This window comes from Peromyscus californicus, unplaced genomic scaffold, assembly GCF_007827085.1.
Source record: "Peromyscus californicus insignis strain IS unplaced genomic scaffold, ASM782708v3 Scaffold_12__1_contigs__length_115047231, whole genome shotgun sequence".
NCBI classification, from domain to species: Eukaryota; Metazoa; Chordata; class Mammalia; order Rodentia; family Cricetidae; genus Peromyscus; species Peromyscus californicus.
Genome location: NW_026294413.1, coordinates 10174599 through 10186893, shown reverse-complemented (window position 1 = coordinate 10186893; position 12295 = coordinate 10174599). Strand labels below are relative to the sequence as shown.

Below are 12295 nucleotides of genomic sequence, written 5' to 3'. Positions count from 1 at the left end.
ATATGGTTCAGTGGTAGAGTGACTGACTACCTTTTGTGAATCTCGGATTCGATTTCCAATATCATTAAGGAAAAAGAAAAAAGGAAACAGCTAGCCCTCATCTATTGAGTAATAACTAAGTAAGATAGTTCACATAAAGAATTCAGCAAAATTCCTAGCACTTGGTTAAGTATTTTTGTTGTAATTCTATCTACAAGATGACATAATGTCAGATTGCCTAGAACACACTCACTACAATTTCACCAGAAGATAGAGTCAAAGGTTTTTGGAGGAACAAGACAATGAGAAAAATCGAGATGAACAAAATGGGGAATGTTGAAGCTGTGAAAGCTCTGTTGTGTTTGCTGAGCACAGATGCCTTAACACACAATACTCAAGCATCCATACCAGCTACAAAGGAACACAAAACACTGACCATCTTAATAGACAGTCCAGCAGTTGTAGGAAGAGTAACCATGTAACAAACAAAAATGGAAGTTATAGAGAGCGCATTTAAATCTCTCTTTTCGAGATAACATTTTCCAAAAGTCAGTCTCTTTATTTTGCTTCTTTTTGAAATGGAATGTAGCCAATATTTAAAATAAGCCTTCTTCCTTCCTCTCTGGGTACCATGACGTTTGCTTACAAACTCACTTCTTTGGTTAAAGAAATAAAACTAAATATATTGCTTTGCAGGGCTCAAAATAATCTCTCCAGCAGAGGGAGCAAATAAGATTCTTATTTTCAATTCTGCAAAAAGGAATACCTCTGACTTACAATGTGCTTTTGGGTAAAATGTGCTTAAGAGGCTACATTAAAATGCATCAGTAATAAATTGAAATCCAAGTAAACTTGATGGTATGTACTGAGTGTTTGCAAGATACTCAGATGGAGGTCTGATGCTTTTCCTGTTTCTAGAGGTATTTTTTAAGTGTTAGAAAAATGATTATTTTTAATCTCTTAAAGTACTAAAATATATACAGTAAATTTTAATGATTATTTATTCTAGAATCTTGATGGTTTCTTGGGGTATTTTGTTTTTTGTTTTTTATATATCTTTTAGGAAAATGGTAACTTAGGAAGCCAGTATTCCAATGAAGCAGTGGGAAAAATTGCAATACCATTAAGACAGATTGTATTTGAGAGGTAATTGTGTAACGTTAAAATCAAACCAGAACCTAATGATTTAATTAGTTAGACTTTCCAGATCATAATTCTCAGCATTTATTTCTCTCACATTCAGTCTTAAATTATTTTAATAATTTTTAAACAACTTTATAATTTGAAATTAATTAAATAAAGATGTTTTTAATCCTCAGTCTTAAGAATAATTAGTTGTCTTAAGAATTAATAATAATTGATTCTGAGACATTCTAGTAGGCTGAAAAGTGATGATAGGTTTTTTGCATTGCCTTCCATTTTTACAGGAAAGCTATGTTTAGGTGTGCTTAAAGCACTTAGCATTGAGAAATTCTTAATGTATAGCCTGAAACTAGAGACTGTTTGCTGCACAGACACTTACAGTTTACAAAATGGCACATATTTGTTCTGTGAAATGCATCCCTGAGTGGTTAGTTATTCTGTGAACACTACAGAGTATACTCACATAGACTAACAAGGTCAGGGCATCCCCTAGTAATCCACCTGTACATAGGCTGTCAGTCTCTGATGGAAATGGTAGGCAGTACTTGACTGCATTTATATAAAAGCACATTGTTTCATAATAGTATTTTAAGCATTTCTTTTGTTTTTGAGATTATAATACAATCATATCATTCCTTCCTTCTCTTTCCCCCATTTAAACCATCCTGTATACTTCTTGCTCTCTTTCAAAGTTGTGACATTTTTCATTAATTGTTGTTACATGCATAAATATATATATACATATATATATATATATATATGCACACACACATGTATTCCTAAATATACCCTCCTTGGTCTGTATACTCTTACCTGCGTGTATGTTTATAGGGCTGCCCATTTGGTACTGGATAATAAATTGATGTGCTCCTCCTCCCGCTCTCAGTATGATAACACCAATTTTGAGTATGGCTCTGAAGCATAACTTAGATTCTGGTGTTCATTCGAAGGCACTTGGAGGCTTTAAGAAAATTGCTTACTGTTGCTAAGATATATTTAACCATAGCAACTCAAAGACACAAGCAGCCCAGGACCCTGCTGTACTTATTGCTCGTTGACTACAGAGTCAGATGGAAAAGAAAGGACACAGAGCTAGTTAAATGTTCTAAGTCCGTCCTTTAACATGACAGAAGGCAGGGAATATGATGGACACGTTTTAAAATATTATAATGTATATTATGATAGAAGTATGAAATATATGTGGGGGTGTTGGTGTAAAGCAAACAGTCCTGCTTTCAAAGTGTTGTCTCACTGCCTCCACTCCAAGCCAGCAATGCTGTAAGCCCTGAGCCTCAGGCTTCCTTCACTAATATATCAAAACTATAGAGTACTTTATTTCCACCTCCCATTGTCTCCTGAATCTCTCTCTCTCTCTCTCTCTCTCTCTCTCTCTCTCTCTCTCTCTCTCTCTCTCCATGAGTGTATGTGAGTGTGTTTGTTGTGTATATGTGTATTTCACTGTGGTATATATAAATGCAGTGTGTGTGTGTGTGTGTGTGTGTGTGTACACGTATACACAAGTTTGGGCTACTGTGCATATTTGGAGGCCAGAACATGAGAGCAGGTATATGACTTACAGCTCTCTGTCATATTCCCTTGAAAAGGGCTCTTCCAGTGAAGCCAGGCTAGGACTAGCAGTCCCCGAAAACCCTGCTGCCTTTGTTCTCCACAGAGCTGGGATTATGGGCACAGGGCACCACACCACATTTTTCCCCCTACACCTGCCTTTTGACGTGGGTGCTGGAGTCCGAGCAGAAGTCCTCATGCATGAGTACAATGCACTCTTCCCCACTGAGCTATATTCTCAGAACTGCTTCCTGCTTTTCTGCTTCACTATTCTTTAGTGAACTATGTCAGGAACATAGATGAACACACATGTGGATATCTACAGTTGTCAGAATTCATCAAATAAAATAAATCCGCAATCTCCATCACTTTTAGTGTCTGTAATTCTCCAAGCACTCCTCCTTGCTCTCAATGTAGGTAGCAGTTGGCAATCACAGTTTCTTTCACTCAGCCTTAATTACTAATATTAACTCTCAAATCACACATTACATTTCACAGTTTTAAATGTGTGTCATCACTGTTTGTTCCTGGCAAATGAGTCATTAATTATTTAGTTTTTTTTTACCAACTCTTCTTCATTTTACCACAACCCAAGTCTGTGTTTCTGTCCCAGCATTACTAATTTGGGGGTAGATTTCTTTGTCTTGTGCAGCTGTCCAGAACTTGATAGGATGTTTCACAGATTGTGTATGTACTTGAAGACAGCTGTAACTCACCGTCAACTGTGAGAAACAAAAAGTACTCCAGACCTTGCTCAATGCTCCTGGGTGAAAAGAGAAGAGTTACTTCGTCATCTCTTGGGAATCACTAATATAAGTAAACATTCCAGGGATGGAGAGATGGCTCAGCCATGAAGAGAATGCATTGCTCTCACAGAGAATCCAAGTTTAGTGTCCAGCATCCATGCTGGACAGCTCACAATTACCTATAACTCTGGTTCAAGAGGATCTGACACTCTCGACACACCTGCACTCACATGTACCTATTCCCACATTCATGTACACATAATTAAAAATAGAATGAATCTACAAAAACAACTAACCCAATCCACCCTTGATTACATGCACGAGACATGAAAAATGTTAGATTCACCCTTCTCTCTCTCTAATATTTGTATAGTACATCAGCTCCAAGATTGACAAAAAACTAGGTTGGCTTCATTACACTAACAATTTTTGTCCCATCCACACACTCTAAGAAAATTAATAGCTATGGATACTTCATAAACAAGAAAGAAAAAAATCTAGAATAAAGAAAAAATGACTCTGTCCCTTTCTATTAAAAGAATGGCCCTAAAGGCCCACATCAGGTACAAAGGATGCCGAGAAATGAGAAAACTAATTTCATTAAAAGCCATATCATTTTATATTTTAATTAAATGAATAAACAAACAATCACCTTAAGATATTGTATATCACAGAATTATTACTAGCTATTGCCATAACCTACCCCTCTGACCACCAAACTACTTGTTGTCCACCTTTTTTTAATAAGAAAAAATATATTCCTCTCAAGAAAAACAAAATCTAATTCTCTGCAAGTTACTCAACTATAATCAAAGTCAGGATTTCTTCCAGTGTTTTTAAGATCATTCTCCTGATGAGGAAATAAATGCTCAAGCAAGAGAGGATCACATGCCTCTCTCATAATTCCTGCAGGTGATCACAAACTCAACCCAGACAATGATGCAGGAAGAGGCCAGTCTCTGGTCTCCAGTCTGGAGAAATGTTCAAATCTTGCCATGCAGAAGATGGGGAGGTGCCTGCTGTGACCCTGGCAAAGGTCCTGACCTTGTAACTCTATCAGCTCCACAGGCCTAATTTTACTACCAGGACAGGAGCTCTTTTTGGTTCTTAGTCTCTGTCCACATAAAAAGTGGAAAGAAAAGGAAAGTTTGTTCCTCTTACAGGCCACATATTTACAGCCTCTTTTCTAGTGCAGAAGTTTGAGTCTCTGAGCCGAAGACATGACTGTATAAATCAGGGGAGTGGCTTCTTCATGGATGATAAATGTCTTGGGTTGGCCAACATATTAGCATGATTTTTTTAAATGCTAAACATGATTTTCTTTTCTTAATTATGGACTGTTTTGCAGGCACAATCTCCCTTTTCTCTGTATTTAATTATTACTTCCCTTCGAATCTGACCGAGTAGATTCAAGAGAAAGGGAACCACTCCATTCTGCTCTTTACTCTATCTAAGGATACCTCCTCAAAGTTACCCTTTATAACTGCTTCCATTGGAGGTAGAGATAGCTACTAACAGTTTTGTTCTTCAAATATGCAAAGCTCTCATGGACTCAGGGAGGTCCCTGAAGTTCAGAAATATGTGAAGAAAATAGCTTATTGACTTCTGGTTCTCAAGATTCAAGCTTGTCTCTGGTGAGAATTTACTGAAAGATATTATCTAGTAGGAGAGTACATGCAAGGGGAAGAAACAAGATGAATGATCAGGAGCAAGAGATCACGGAGCAGCCAATTAACAACAGTAGGCTCTCTGCTTTAAAGGTCCATCATCTCCTAAATCTCTATGCTAAGAACACCTCTCAACACAGTAACTTCTAGGAGATAAACTCACATCATATCCAAACCATGGCAACCAGCACCTAACACAGAGGATGCCTTGCTGTGGGATAATGCTTTTGTACACTGGTTTAATAAAATGCTGATTGGCCAGGAGCCAGACAGGAAGTATAGGCAGGGCAAGCAGACTAAAGGAATGCTGGGAAGAGGAAGAGCTGAGTCAGGAGTCACCAGCCAGACACAGAGGAAGCAAGATGTGAAGGCAGAACTGAAAAAAAAATACCAAACCACTTGGCTAAATATAGATAAGAATTATGGGTTAATTTAAATGTAAGAGCTAGTCAATAACACACCTGAGCTAATGGCCAAGCAGTTATAATTAATATAAGCCTCTGTATGTTTACTTGGAGGACTCAAATGGGAGAAATTTGTCCCAACTACGGGCCAGGTGGGAAACAGGAAATCTTCCAACTACAATGTCTCTTGTCAAGCATTCAGTGGTTGGTTTTCAATGTTAAAATTAATTACACAAGGCATATATAAGGATCCAAATGGGACAAAGTTTGCTGTACACTGTTCAAAGAAGAGCAAGCTGTAGATGTAATTGCTAGAAAAACATTTATAGACAAGGTAAGATTTATAGAGAACTTTCCATATCTTAGAACTTAAGAAAGAAAGAAAAAGAAAGAAAGAAAGAAAGAAAAGAGAGAGAGAGAGAGAGAGAGAGAGAGAGAGAGAGAGAAAGAAAGAAAGAAAGAAAGAAAGAAAGAAAGAAAGAAAGAAAGAAAGAAAGAAAGAAAGAAACATACATACATACATACATACATTCTGGTTATATTATTTAACCTTCAGATCAATCTCATGAGGTAAGTGATAGATCATCAATTTACAAATGATAAAATCAAACTTGGAGGCTTTCTTTCTGATTCAGCACAGCTAGAAAGAGGTGGGACTTAGATGAAGTTGGCATCTTCCAAATGTCTGTGTCTTTGCTCTTCCCTAGGTATCACATGTAACTTAGAATAAATGAGGAGGAATGGAGGAAAATATGCTAAGCATGGAAACCCAGGAGCAAACGCCGCTAAGAGAGAAGGAGTAGTGTAAAAGGAATTACGTACTGAGAGTGGCTTCGTGGGAGAATGGGAACTTAGATGCAGACCTTATAAAGACGAGTCGACAGTGAAAGGCATTTGAACAGCTCATGATCAATGCTTCTTGACTAGGCTTCCATTTCTCCAAAATTCAATACAGAACAAACTGTGGTTAGAAAGCCTTTGTTTTATGAACACTTTACTGTATCCCTTTTCTATTTTATGAGATATCATTGTTTTATCATCAAACATAATGATATATTGTTTTTTCTTACAACATTAGAGAGTGAAGTTAATATTTCCTTTCTTTACAAACATAAGTTGTAGTGTTCAACATTTCTTTTTTTCATTAATTTTTGCTTCTACTACAGATAATGATGAAGCATGTTTCTTTATTCCCCTAGGAAACTTGTTTGGGAAAACATACTATATTCAGTCTTAAAAGGTAGAACTAGGCATTGTTGTTTTGTTTTGTTTTGATGTTTTTTTGGTTTGTTTGTTTTTCTTTATTTGGAGGCGGGTTTGTTCATTTGTTTGTTGTCTGGGTTTTGTTCATTTGTTTGTTTGTTTGTTCTTTGAATATGTTTCCTTAAACCTGGCAACCCCAAGGATGCACAAATGAGTTGATATTCCTGATAACTGTTTAACAAGCTGGCTCCATTATTATTGGTTCATTACAACATAGAGAACTTTCAAAAGAAAAAAAAAAGGACAAGTGAGGGTCACTTAATTAGATAAATGAACCTTGATAATTAGACAGTTTTGGGGAAGATAAGTATTTGTCAGATGTATTTAGGACAGTTTATTTCATAAATATCCCCTGGAGATGTTAATTCCCCTTGTGCTTAATTGTGATGGGTTTCTGTACATATCCTGATAACATTACAGGATTTCCTGGTCTGTTAATTGGCTTCTCCAAATGACAGAGATCTCATCCTTGCCTTAATGACTAGCTAAAGAATTCTGGCTTTAGAAGGTTATTAGCAACAGGAAATAGAGCTTATGTAATTGAAATTTATCTCAGACAAAAAGAGACAGAAAATAAAGACAAGAAAGGCTAGGAGGCCTAACAGTTATGTTCCTTGCTATTGGAAAGTAAAGACTGAAAAGGAATAGATCTGTTCTAAAATGGTTAAAATCATCTTAATTTAATTGAATCTCCTTTAAAACTATTTTTATGCTAGTTTATATTAGTAAGGTAATTTTACAGTATGTTCAATAAGAACTAATGATCATGTGCCAATAAAGGTTCTGAATTGCATATAAATTCTACATGAAAACCTAAATATAAATCTGCTTTTAACCCAGTACATAAAATGCATTGAAAGGAGGCTTTGATTTTTTTCCATCAGTCAAGTAATCAAGTAATACCATATAATCACAGTCAGAACATTGCTGAAGAATGTCAACTGTTTAAAAACATTTGTTTTATATGCACATAGTTATAATTCAAATTGCAGAGATAAACTTCAACATGTGTAGCAACAATAGGGAATTTATATGCTCTAAAAGTAAAAAATAAAACACAAGAAAAAAAAGCAAAGTTTCTTATAGCTTCAGATAGAAACACTAGTATAAATCCAAATATATACTCATGAACCAAGTCAAATCAAATTCAGAAAAGGACAATGCATGTAAAATTACTTGATGTACTTGATGCCTTGGCAAACATGAATTAAATGTCTTAGATCTTATTTAGCTTCAAGAGTACACATATAAAAAAGTAATGATGATTTTTATTTCTCAAATTCAATCAGACAGATCTTGAGATCCTCCTGGTAAGATGAGAAGTTAGACACAAACTTTCCATAACTAGTCAATGAATAAGAAATAATAACTTGAAGAGTTTCTTACATACTGTGGAGGAAAAGTAGAAGCTAAAAGTACTGTAGGTATTTTCCCAAGAAAATGCAAAGTGGAGATGGCAGATGGCTGTCAGCCTGCAGTAATGGAAAGGGAGATGCTCCAGCACGTGTCAAAACTCGAAAGACTTTCATTACATGTATTTAGTATTTTTGTGTGTGTAGTTGTGGGGTCACATACATGCTGGTGTGTGTGTATGTGTAGATCAGAGGACAACCTGAGAGAATCAGTTCTTTCCTTCTACAACATGGGTCCTGGGAATCGAACTCAGGTCTCCAGCTAGCTTGGCAGCAAGCATTGTTACCAACTGAGCCATCCTCCAGTCTCATCCTCTATGTACTGGCATTACAAAGATGTACTTGCATACACAGGTAGTACTGTAATACTTGAAGAGTGCTACTATTTGGAACATTCCTGTTAGATTCATTATGAATTTTATTCTTTGTTTTATAACATATTTTTATTTATACGCTTTTATTGGTTGGGGTTGGGTGTCCTGTTCTCTGACTGTTGTTTTGCTATTGTGTTTATTTCAATGGTGGGTTTCATTTGCTTCTGCGTTTTTGAGACATGGTCACACTATGGAGCCCAAGCTGTCCTTAAACTCCCCATTATTCTTGCCTCCATGTCCAGCTTCGTGCACATTCGTGTTCTGACCTGTTCTGTCTGTTTTCTCTCTTCTTTCTTCTTCTTGTTTTTCTTTCTATTCTTCTTGCAATAAAACTCTCTCTAACTCTGTGATACTACAGAGAGACTCTGACTAAAAGGGAACCAGTCAAGCTGTCAAACATGCTACAGGGAGAGGATTTGACCCAGAACCAGACAATGAAGAGCACAGGATTCTGCCTGATGGAGAAAAGCATCTTTGTAAATTCATTGCTAAGCCAACAAGCGATAACCCTTAAGAAGGTATGTACTTCCTTGCTACCAACCAGAGACTCTGCTTCAAAATGGCTCCAAAATAGAGTTTTATTAACATGTGGAGATTCCTGACAACATTTTTGAAGAACTGTAGAAGTTAACCCATCCCTGTTTTGACAGACATATGTTGCAGTTGGTATCCCTCTCTTCCTTCTGATACTAAAACCAACTGGAGTTGAGCCCCTGTCAGCTTCCCCTTACCCAACAAATGTCTCATTCATATGTAATACTTCTTCAACTACCCAGTTTTCCTCCCACCTTTTAAGTTAACTTAAAATATGAGTCTCGCCGGGCGGTGGTGGCACACGCCTTTAATCCCAGCACTCGGGAGGCAGAGCCAGGCGGATCTCTGTGAGTTCGAGGCCAGCCTGGGCTACCGAGTGAGTTCCAGGAAAGGCGCAAAGCTACACAGAGAAACCCTGTCTCGAAAAACCAAAAAAAAAAAAAAAATATGAGTCTCAGAACTGTATATGACACATACTTGTGAAGGACTAACTTCTTGGTGAATGGACAAGACAATCAAGAAGGTATCAGGAGAATGTCAGTTCCTAGGATTACAGTCAGAAAAAAAAAAAACAGCTGGAATTTTATTTTCATGTTATTTATAAAACACGCTTAGTACCTTTCAGTAAGGCATTTGGATTTCGAGCCAATCAATCTTCTCTTCTCTGTTGGTGCTTAGCTTAGTCATTCTGTTATTGAAAGCTGGTTATTAAAGTCTGCAGCCCCATTGTTGACTTTGGGTCTGACTTACCAACCACCTATTTGTATAGAACTATCAGGAGCCACATGGTTATGACAATGAAGTTCTTTGTGAACATGGATTTATAATTTCATTTTTCAAGTTTTTCATAAAATATATTTTGATCATGTTCCTTCCCCTCCCCCAATTCCTCTCAGATCCTGCCCCCTCCCTACTCACCCAACTCTATGTTCTTTTTCTCTCTTAAAAGAAAACAGTTTTATGTTAGCCAATAACTTCTGAGCCTGAGGCCCGCAGTGGAGTGTGACTGATATCCCCAGGGTCTTGTGACCATGTTTATAACATATTATTGAGTTAGAATCCATGTTGAAGGATGAGGCGATAGCACAAGTGAGTCTATGAATCCTCAGTCATGCTATCAGGTATTTCCTGAGAAACATAGGAATTGGAACAGGGACCTCTCAGTATTATTCTATGGACCAAATAGTGAAAAGGAGTGGCTTCAGTAGGACTGGTAAGGAACGGAGAAAACAGCAAGAACACAAAGGGTTTTCCTGGTTACCGTTTGCCTGCTCTGCTCCTGGTCAGGCGGTTCTCAGGACTGCATTGTCAACCTGACCTTGGGTTAAAAAAAAAAATCAAAGTATCATAGAGCCTACTCCATTCTCATTTATAATAGCCTTAGTCACTTTCTACTTATTTCATCCAGAAGAAATCAATAAATATCAGTGGGAATGTTACCATTAGAGTATTTAACATTCTAGCACATAAAATAAGTTTCAGTCTATTAAAATGAATATTTAGAAATCACATTCAGCAAACACATTTGAAGTTGTAAGAAATAGACAAAATTCCATGAATGAGAACTTTCCATAGGTATTGAAGAATTAGACTAAGAAAATCAAGAATAAAATTTAAAAACATGTACATGTAGATCATGGTCACATTATTCACAATAGCAAAGACTTCCAAAAAGCTACACATCATCTACATGTTCAGTACTGTAGAATTCATCAAACCTTATGAACTAGTTATCATTCTTATGCTGTAAAGCTTACAGTGATGGGCTGGGAGGTTCCTCAGTCTGTAACGTGCTTATTCTTCAAGCACAGAGACCAGAGTTTGATTCCCCAGAACCCACATAGGAATCCAGCCATAGTGGTGAACACTTGCAATCCCAGCACTGCATAGAAGGAGACATGGAGCTCCAGGGTTCACTGTGCCTGTCAGCCCAGACTAATTGCTGTTGTTTGACAGTTTTCCTCAGGAGACAGGAACAAGTATCTATTCACCACAGATAGGGGATAATGACAAACCAAAGTACAGATAGTACTGAAGTCCAATTGATGAACTAATGAGTTTATTTTGGGTTACTTCGAGCAATGTGGGTGAGCGGTTACCCACATGAGCAAAGTGACTCAAAGACAGCTGTCTGACTAAAGCCCACCCCAGCATGTGTGGCACTCATGGAAACTAGGAATCTGGGGCAAAGCAGACAACCTGCAAGTAGCTAAACAGGTGAGACACTGTCATTTCCTAGTAGCTCAGTCGGTCTGAAAGTGTTCGGGACAGCTCAGCTGGTCTCTCTCTCTTTGTCGTGGGTTTTTTGGCCTGAGAATATCTCTCAGCTGTCCTATATACATGCTTGAAAAAGAAATGGCCTAGGGTATCTGATCGGTTTCAGGGACTTGGTAAAGCTTTTGGATTGTTTGCTTCCTGGGTTTGCTTAATGGGTTTCCCTGCAGGGTGGAATATTTCCCCTTGCATCCAACATCGTAAAGAGCTTCCTTCCAAGACAGAGATTTATAGAGAAAATCACTACACAATTGCTAAGCTCTGTGAGAAACTCTTACCCAAAGCATAGATGGGCAGCTTCTAAGATATAACATCAAAAGGTAAACCTGGCTTCCACACACATTAATATATTTGTGCATACAAGCATACAGAGCAAGAGAGAGATTCACTCACAGTGATATTCATGTTATCTAGATATACTATCCAAATAAAAGCACTCACACAGAGAGAGAAATTCATAATGATAATCATGTTATCTAGATATACTAACCAAATCTCAAAGAATGTCAATAAATTTATTTTTTTTTTTAAATGTGGAACGCTTCACGAACTTGCATGTCATCCTTGCACAGGGGCCATGCTAATCTTCTCTGTATCGTTCCAATTTTAGTCTATGTGCTGCTGAAGCGAGCACGAATGTCAGTAAATTTTTAAGGGAATATAAATTATCTTATGAATTATTTCATTTTTACAAATAAGTCCACGAGCATTCATGTGTGTGAACTGGAAAACAACAAGCTGGACATAAAACAGTGTGGCAATTTTTGTGTCTGTGTTATAGACTAAATATAATTTCACTATCTTTTTTTTTAATTTGGTATTGATGACATTATTTATAACAAGTATGTGTTATATAATTAGATAAATTGAAGCTAAGTTTGAAGAAAAAGAAAAAATATGTTTTTCTGGTCATTAATCTATATAACCAGTAGG

The 12295-nt window shown here is 37.0% G+C and overlaps 1 non-coding gene across 1 annotated transcript; it reads right to left on the bottom strand.

The window, feature by feature from the left end:
• Positions 1-11889: 11889 nt before the first annotated feature.
• On the bottom strand, positions 11890-11996 carry LOC128108128 (U6 spliceosomal RNA). The gene has a single exon (XR_008217336.1). It is a non-coding gene; the product is annotated as a U6 spliceosomal RNA (small nuclear RNA).
• Positions 11997-12295: the final 299 nt, after the last annotated feature.